The sequence below is a fragment of the Alligator sinensis genome, unplaced genomic scaffold (assembly GCF_000455745.1).
Source record: "Alligator sinensis unplaced genomic scaffold, ASM45574v1 scaffold988_1, whole genome shotgun sequence".
Classification (NCBI taxonomy): domain Eukaryota; kingdom Metazoa; phylum Chordata; order Crocodylia; family Alligatoridae; genus Alligator; species Alligator sinensis.
Window position 1 is genome coordinate 63,185 of NW_005842454.1, and position 9,947 is coordinate 73,131.

Here is a 9,947-nt window from a genome sequence, read left to right on the forward strand (position 1 = left end):
TAGTTTTATTAGCAATGACCCATGGACAAACACCAATGAGCTCAATGAGCTGTGAGTCAATGTTGGCTTTAGATGCTTTACAGAATGGCATTTTAGAAACATTTCTACAGAGCACTAAACTGTGATACTTCATGAATGACACTAATGACCTATACTTAAAAATTATACCAAATAGCTCCCATTTGAGAACTAGCCTGCTAGTGTTATAGTACACTGCAGAAAGAACAACATGTTTTATGTCACTGAAATGATGAAATACAGTAAAATTCATAATGATCATGGAACTTAATATGGTAGCTCTAATCTGATTACAGACCTACCTTCTGGCACATGCAACTAAGCATAACTGTCAATCATCATTCATTTTGGATTCACAAATTGAATAGTATTTGTGAATAGGTTTACAAAAACTGAGTGTACTGGCAGACTGAATGGGGGAGATCATATAGTAACTGAGCCACTCAGCTCTCAGTATTTCACTTAACAAAACATAACTGTATGGCCTGCTTTTATTTTCTCCCCAACAGACAGATACATTGATAGCATTATATTGATTAAAAAACAATCCAAATATATGATTAGGTGGTTTATTCCTATGCTGGCACAGTTAGGTAATATAATCAATTATATATAAATTTCAAGTAAAACCAAAGATTATCATTTATAGTTCATATACTAGTCTACATTAGTAAGGGACCTGTACAATTTTGTAGTGGACAGAACAAATATGAACCAGAGCACAGAATAGGATCATGTAGATTGAGGTCTCAATTATGCTTTCGGGTGAGTTGGGTCATCTGCCAGGGAAGCTTCTGGCCCCAAATCAACAGGAATACAAGCAAAGTTCAGATCAGGAATGTTATTTTTTCTCTCAAATTTTACATTTCTGATTTTTTTTTTCAGTGAAACATTAATGTGACAATAATAGAGCCCTGACTTTAGAAATTTTATTAATGCAAAGCTGATTAAAATTTTTCAGTGTGGCAAATTTTAACTGAAAAGTGGAATTGAAATTTTGAACTTTGATAATAATGCATGTATCATTTTTTACCAAGGATTCCAGCCGTCTCTTTGTAAATGGTGACATAAATTCAGTGCTGGACCAAGTATTGGGTTTAGTCCAACCGCACACAGCTGAATTGTGATGTTTCTGTGGGCATTTGCAAAAAATAAATGCATATGTAAATTCAAACAGGTGTTCAGGGAAAATTTCTTGCCATCCAGCCCATACATTACTACACTGTTGACAGTTCAGTTACCTGCTCTTCCCTTTCTAGCCTGCTATTCACCTGCTGGTGATGACTGATTAATATTTCCTACTTTATATTTCATCTGGTATGAGTGAATCTACCACACTTTCCAAGAGAAAGGGAGTGTCTACATGATCATAAATGTGCAGTAGTTACTGCACATTTAATTTAATATTTGCTTAATGAAGTACTAACTAAATGGACAGTAATTACAGTTACTGAGCAGTAGCACCAAAGCACAGTTTTTTAGTGTCGCTTACTACGCAGTAGCCTAGTACTACTGCTCAGTAGTGTATTAACACATTTTTTGCCCAGCATGCTACTGCGCAATGTTATTAGGCTACTGTGTGCTAAGTGTCTCATGTAGACGTCCAGTACTCATCATTTCCCTGCTTGCTGAAGAAGACCTTGCTGTCTCCTTCATCTATAGGTACATACATTTCTATCTCTAAGCATGTGAAATTGTGCCTGCAGTATCACATACTAAATTGCATAGTTTACTAGTAAGAAACAGTTTTATTGTCACCACACAAGAAGTTGCCAGAGTGGCAGTAGATTATCCTCTGCTTCCACCCATGCAGAAATATATAACTTCTTTTGTCTCATGATAGTTATGATGCCAAGGTCTTAAGTCATGGCACAGAAATTATTGTGCTATGTGCTTCTCCAGCACAGAAAAAAGATGGTTCCTGCCCTAACCTGCTAACAATTTAAGGAACAAGCAACAGATGGATATAGACAGACAGACTGCACAATACAGGGAAATAATTAAACAGGATTAGTTAGTATGACAGGGAAGGATCTCTCCACCAGATTAACCAAACAGAGATGGAGCTCACTATCATCTGGACATGCTTAGTAAGACACAATTCCCAAATATGGGAATGAGTACAACTAACTGAAATTGCTCTGTAACAGTGTACCTTTGAGTATCTTTACTGCCTCTGCTCACAGCAAGTGGTAATGGCTGCTTTTTTGTGTTTGGAAGCCTGGGTTGTTCTTTTTCTATGGGACAATGAAGTCAGGACTAGTCTTTTAGTAAAAATAGTGAACCATGAAATTGGGCAGAGCTGTCTGTGGGGGCCGAGGGGGAATCGAGGATCAGGAGTCCTTGGGAAGGCTAGCTGGGGTTGCGGCTGCAATCCCGTGATGGGCAGATGGGTACTCTCTATCACCGGAGTGGAATTAGGCACAAACGAGACACGTATCAATTGGAAAAACAGAGATGGCTTTACTTACACTGTAGAGTCGTATACAGCACAGGCAATCGTAGTTGCAACAATTCTATTTTCTAACCGTTAATCGAGGAGCTCTTGTAGACCGGGTAGCTCGGGTCTAACTCGGGGATGCAACACGGAGGATACGTCGCAAGGCTTTGCCGACGGGGAGTCGTTGGCAGGTGATCAAGCTGCCGGAGTTCCACTCCAGGGGGAATCGCGGAGTTCTCCAACTAGGGTGGAAACGCCCCGAACCTTTTATATGGCTAGTGAGCCAATTGCCAGCCGCCTCGTGGGAATAATTTAACAACAGCCAATTGTATTATGCAAATCTGCATTTCCTCTGCGGGAACTCTATCCACGCCAGAACTCTTCACCATGCCGAGACTTCCCCTGCCTTACTGTGCCTTGTGCTAGAAAGTTCCACTGTGTCGAGGCACTGATCCAAATCAGCTCTGACATGCCCCCTTGCTGAAGACACAGTTGGGACTTGAAGCACGTGCATGCCGTCCAAGTTATTGCTCCTTTTTAAAGACAACTGACTATGTACAAAAGTATACAACGACAGTAGTTCGTCCTCTACGGATCGAACCAAATAGTAACCAACACACATACACACACACATCACTATATTGGTCACAAAAAGTTCAATCATGAGGAGTTCAATAGGTGTCATGGTGGAGTCACACGTCAGACGACCTCTGCGTCTCTCTTTCTCTCTCTGGATCCGCTTTTGACACGTATTTCGAACCTCGGGTAAACCTGTAGAAAAAAGAATCCTTAGACACTGTTAATCAACTTATATAACACTATCCCTTTGGAGAGGTAATCAGATCTCTTCTCTTGGTTCCCCACTCTCCTTCAAGCACGTAACACAGGTGCTTGAACTCGACTCAGCTCCAGATAGCTCTTGCACACCCCCAAATGCACCGCCATGAATGACGATCCACACACGGACACTGCTTTATCTTGTCCTAACACAATGAGGATACTCCGGAGTCACCGTCTAGATCCTTTGGACACTGGAAACCCAACTCATGGGCCAACTGCCATTGACCCTCGTCTCCCAGGATCCACAGCTGTTGCTTCGTGAGTCTAGAGTGGTGCAACAGGAAACCAAACATAAGCCTCTCCTCTCTCGTCCTCTGCGGTGGTTGCCACACTCGCTCTGGGTCATTTGAAGTCCCTGTGTCTGACTTCATGAGCGCTTGGATTCGTGGAAGCTGTCGCAGGAGGCTGCAGGCCGGTTGGCCGGCTAACGGGTTGAGGAGGGCTCGAAGGACGGTGGACCAACACGCATCGTTCCTCCCTCCTTACACCTCAACACAAGCCTCTATGCTGTCAAAAGTTACTGGAACAGTTCCAGGGTTTTGTAGGTGGCGATGCGGCCACAGTCTTTGCTGCTGGGTCGGTGTCAGTCCCAGTGCGTGCTCCCTGGGGTTCCAGGAACCGTACGAGCTTCCTATCACCGCCAGTAGGATCTGCTCTGCACTGATACTCGCCGGATGACCCTCGCAGCAGATGTGGGGCTTGTGATCCACTTGACCCACGATGAGTGCTGGGAGCGGAACAGGCCAGTGAATGTTATACGTTAGCCACTCTATATCGGTGGCGTGTCCTCCACTCCACGAGGCTTGTCGAGTGAAGAAACTAGCCACTTCTAGATCAAGGAGGTTGGATCCAAACTCCACAACCAGACATCCTAACCATACAGCCAAGGTCTCATTGGGCCTAATCTTCAACTCTTTACACAATTCCTGTAGCTCAGTCCAGGTTCTAGTGTGATGGGTGGTATGGATTGTCTCCCACACTCGGATGCTTGCTGCTGCAGAACACGTAGCTGCTGTCGAGGCTGCTGCTGCATCCGTGGAGAGGGGCGGATGTCCTCCGCTCACTGCCCCCTCCCCGTGGAAAGGAGGCGGGGCTGCCGGAAGCGACGTCGCGTCGGGGGGCAGGGGCGGCGGGCGGGGTTCCGGACGGGTACTCGCCGACTCTCCTGAATCTCCTCCCTTCTCTTCCGGTTCCAGGCAGCTCGCTCCTTCCTCGGCGCCATCTTGGAGTGGCGTCGACACGGGGCTTCTCTCCTCTGCCGCTTCTCGTGCCGCCGTAACGGCCGCGAGTTGTTGGGCTTCTAGGTCTGCATTCCTCCGCAACAAAGTTGTCACAGCGCGAAGCAACACATCCAATACTCTCTCTCTTTTATCCCTCGGGGCTACACCCGTATGGCCTCTCAACCCAAGTGCCAGCGGGGGGCTAAACCGGTCAGCCGTCGTCGGCTCTTCACCCTCCCGTGTGAGCTGCATGCAGCGAGCGAACTCCTGGCTGAGAGCCGGGTTCACGTCGCCCAATTCCCATTTGGCGAGAGGTGCAGTGTTCCCTCTCTCCCGGGGCCTGAACTGGACTCTTTCACTGCCCATCACACACCCGAACGCCTCAGGGTGCAGATGTGCCTCCCATACTTCCAATACCTCTTCTCCTTTTTCCTTCAGTGAAAGGTAACCATCGATAAACCTTTCACCCACTCCGCCCACCTGGTGATACGCGATGTGAGCGCCTAGTTCCTCGGAGCTGGCCACGTGGCATCTCCCGCTACACCGGGGCAACTTCTCACTAGCTCCTGCTCCATTAGATATTCCCCAAATCATGACTCCGATCCTGTCTATCCTAATCCCGATCCCGCTGATCCTGTTCGTGATGCCATGTGGGGGCCTCGGGGGAATCGAGGATCAGGAGTCCTCGGGAACACTAGCTGGGGTTGCGGCTGCGATCCCGTGATGGGCAGATGGGTACTCTCTATCACCGGAGTGGAATTAAGCACAGACGAGACACGTATCAATTGGAAAAACAGAGATGGCTTTACTTACACCGTAGAGTCGTATACAGTGCAGGCAATCATAGTTGCAACAATTCTATTTTCTAATCATTAATCGAGGAGCTCTTGTAGACCGGGTAGCTCGGGTCTAACTCAGGCATGCAACACGGAGGATATGTCGCAAGGCTTTGCCCATGGGGAGTCGTTGGCAGGTGATCAAGCTGCCGGAGTTCCACTCCAGGGGGAATCGCGGAGTTCTCCAACTAGGGCAGAAACGCCCCGAACCTTTTATACAGCTAGCAAGCCAATTGCCAGCCGCCACGTGGGAATAATTTAACATCAGCCAATTGTATTATGCAAATCTGCATTTCCTCGGCGGGAACTCTATCCACGCCGGAACTCTTCACCATGCTGAGACTTCCCCTGCCTTACTGTGCCTTGTGCTAGAAAGTTCCACTGTGTCGAGGCACTGATCCAAATCAGCTCTGACACTGTCAATGGCATCAATGTAGTGCAAATAGAAGAAAGAGTTTGCCCAGTACTGGACAGCAAAAATGTCTCTTTTTCTCCCCTTTTTAAGGCCAAAAATAAGTTGTTTAGCCTGTGGGCAATGCTGGTTTTCAAATGTCTCATTTTTATTATATCACAGCAAAAAATCTTACAGCACTCACAATCTCTGCCCCCTCCCCTGCTCCCTGCATATATACACACCCCAAAAAACAAACAAACAAACAAAATGAAACCAAAAACAAGCAAGCAATGTCAGGGAATTTTATTATCTTGGCTGAAAGCTGTGCTGAGTCTGTGCTTTAATGGAGGAGAATTCTGTACATAAATAAATGTTACACTGACATTTCCATGAGATATCTGGGTGGAAAGAGACTTGGGGGTCATGACTGACCACAAGATGAACATGAGCCACCAATGCAATGTCACAGCTGGTAAAGCAAACAAAACTCTGGCTTGCATCCATAGATGCTTCTCAAGTAAATCTCAGGCTGTCATCCTCCCACTGTACTCGGCCTTGGTGAGGCTGCAGCTGGAGTACTGCCTCCAATTCTGGGCTCCACAATTCAAGAAGGATGTTGAGATGCTTGAAAGAGTCCAGAGGAGACCCATACACATGATCAAAGGGTAAGAGAATAGGCCTTATGAAGAAAGGCTGAGAGCCATGGGACTCTTCAGCCTGGAAAAGTGCAGGCTCAGGGGAGACCTGGTGGCTGCTTATAAGTACAAAGGGGTGTGCTTTAGGACCTTGGAGAACATCTGTTCACCAGAGCGCCCCAAGGAAAAACAAGGACCAATGGTCATAAACTCCTCCAAGACTGTTTTAGGCTGGACATAAAAAAACATTGCTTTACTGTCCAAGCCCCCAAGACCTGGAATAGACTCCCTCCAGAAGTGGTGCAGGCACCTATTCTGGACTCATTCAAGAAACACTTGGATGCTTATCTTGCTGGGATCCTTTTACCCTAGCTATCTTTCTGCCCCTGAGACAGGGAGCTGGACTTGATGATCTCCAAGGTCCCTTCCAGCCCTAATGTCTATGACATCTATGAAATCTTCCACAACATTTTAAAACTTGTGAAAATCTCATAATCTCTTTTCTTACCAAACTTGCATAAGGGATGGTTTTGAAACACCCTACCACATTTTTTTTTCATTGTCACTACAGGGTCACAGTGACATCTGTCTTTTTGACCCTAAAGTTTCAACTCATTCATTCTCGCTGCTGAAGCTTGTATCTAATCTCCATAGGATCATAGGAAAGTAGGGCTGGAAGGAACCTCATAAGGTCACCTAATCCAGCTCCCTGCTCAAGGCAGGATCATCCTTGAATACATCATCTGACCCAAGTGTCTGAGGGCCTTGTTACACCTGATACTGTGAGCTGCACAAAAGTCGATTGGTTTAGTGCTAGTTTAGAGTTTGGAGCAGTCACACCTTAATGCTAAAATGCTCTCTGATTGCCTCTCACCTGGACAGCTGTGATCTGCAACTAGAGGCCTGGTAAGCATGGTTGGTGACCCTAGGCACACTTCTATCCTTGCTCAAGAGGAAGGGGTGTGAGAGATGGTTGGTGGGGGTGGGGGGCACGTAAATGTCAATGTCACCTGCCTCCCCTGAAACCTGGCACAAGTACAGGCAGCATGATGGCTCACTGCAATACAGAAATGCCTTCCCCTCCTCCCCCCCAACACCACCACCACTGCTGCTGGGGCTGCTAAATGCTTTTACCAGCCATGCCATGGTCCTGCCTCTGGTGTCCAGCCCAGCAAGGTGCTGATGGCTCCATCACTGCCTGGCCCAGGAGCATAGCACCATGCCACCTTGTTGATATCCTCCCAGCAAGGTCACCTGCCTTACCTGGAGCCTAGCACAGGTGCAGGCAGCATGCTGGTGACTCACTGTGGTAAGGCAGTGTCTTCCCCTCCTCCTCCTTCTCTTCCATCCACCCCTGCCACTGCCAGGGCTACTAACTGCTCTCACCAGCCAGAGTATGGTGTTATGAGAGAAAATCAGTGGGGAAGTGTGGTGCAATACTCTCAAACCGGGCACCTATGGAGCCATCAGAACCTTGCTGGTCTAGACAGCAAACCCAATGCCAGATCCTTCTTCATGCAGTGCCCTCCACATCCTCAGTGCCACCTAACACAGCTTTCCTCTTTCTTTTGTGCTGGGCCATACTGTGCCTACCCCACAGCTGCATCCTTGATCCTTGTGCAGCAGCTCTGGCTTTCCATGCCTTACCCTGTCTCACTCCCTGCCAACCTTGACTTGCCTCAAATTGTTGCCATGTTCAAATGCACACAGAAAAACCATGCTGTGGAGGGAACACTACAGCCTGTGATACTGGAAATCTTCAACTTGAATGGCACAGCTATGGGGAGTGGCCACACCTTAATGGAACAGGAGCAAGGTCATGCAAATCAGAATGTCCTGGAGTAGCATAATTTTAAGATGCATAATGAAGACTTTAAGCCACTTAAAGGTCTTTATGTGTGGCTAATTCAGGGCTGAAGAGCTCCAGGAGCTGCCTAAAAGTACCATGTAACAAGGCCCTAACCTGCCTTTGAAACTTTCCAGGGATGGAAATTCCACAACTTCTCCAAGTGGCCTGTTCCAATACTTGACCACCTTCCTAGTCCAAAAGTTCTTCTTAATCTCCAACCTAAATTTTCTCTGCTGCAGCCTGAGTCCTTTGCTCCTAGCCCTATCCCCTATAGCTACAGGGAAAAGTCCATCCTCATCTTCTCTATAGTTATCCTTTGGGTATTTGATGACTGTTATCAAATTCCTCCTCAGCCATCTCTTCTTCAGGCTAAATAACTCTAGTTCTTTCATCTTTTCCTTAGAAGTCTTGTCTCCCAAGCACTGGATCATTTTTGTTACTCTGTGCTAGACCCTTTCCAAACCATCTGCATGCTTCCTGAAGTGTAGGGCCCAAAACTGGACTCAGCACACAAGGTGAGGCCTCACCAGTGTTGAAAGAAGAGAAGAATCACTTACTTTGATTTGCAAGTGAAATTCCTGTTAATACAACCCAAGTTGATGTTGACTTTTTTTAAAACAAGAGCACAGTGTTGGCTCTTATTCAATTTATGGTTCACCCTAATCCCTAGGTCCTTATCTGCAATACTGCAGCCTACCCAGTCAGTTCCCAGTCTGTATTTGTGCACGTAGTTATTCCATCCCAACTGCAGGACTTTGCACTTCTCCTTGTTGAATCTCATCTCATAGTTTGTGGACCATTGTTCCAGTCTATCCAGGTCATTCTGGATCCTAGCCCTACTCTCCAGTGTCCACAGTTGTGACTAATTTAGTGTTATCCAAAAAATTGTTAAATCTGTATTCCGTCCCATAATCCCAAAAGGTTAATGAAGATCTGGAACAATACCTGACCCAGAACAGATACCTGGGTAACCTCATTCGATACCTACACCCAACCTGACATTAAGCCACTGAGGACTATTCAATGTGTGCAGCTACATATGAAATGAATGCGATGCAATAAACTATGGAGCACTTTGAGTTGGAGTGAACTGCTCTCAGGCTCAGTGTCTACATGTGCCCCTGAGACAGCAGCAATTGAAGCCAGGGCAGAGCAGGCCCCTGGCTGGCTTGGCTGACCAGGTGCAATTTATGCCCCCAGTCAGTGTCTACACATGTGTTTCAATGCAGTAAAGTACTCTGCTGTAGGATAGTATTGTCACTGACAGTACTATACTATGGCAGAGCTAATTAGTTTACTGTGCCTTAATACTGGTGCATATGTAAGCTGTAACACTTTACTGTGGAGCTCATTAGTCAACTCCACAATAAAGTGGACGTGTAGATGCACCCTCTGAGTATGATGATCTAATCAGTTATATATCAACTATACAGTACTTTAATATAATCTGCATTTCCTGATCTTGAGAATGAGAATATTATGGCAGGCAGTGTCAAAATCATGTCCCAGCATGGATGTAGGCACAAGGCAGGGCTGCAATATGGCTTTTGCACCTGCAGGCACAGCTCCTGCAAGTGGGTCCTGTCCCATCCCATGTGGCCAGCTGGGCACGCAGGGTGTGATTTGTGGGGGGATGTGGGGTTTGGGGGAGAAGGGGTTTGTGGGGATGAGGTTTGTGGGGGAAGCTTGGGGGTGTGAGGTTTTTGGCTGGGTAT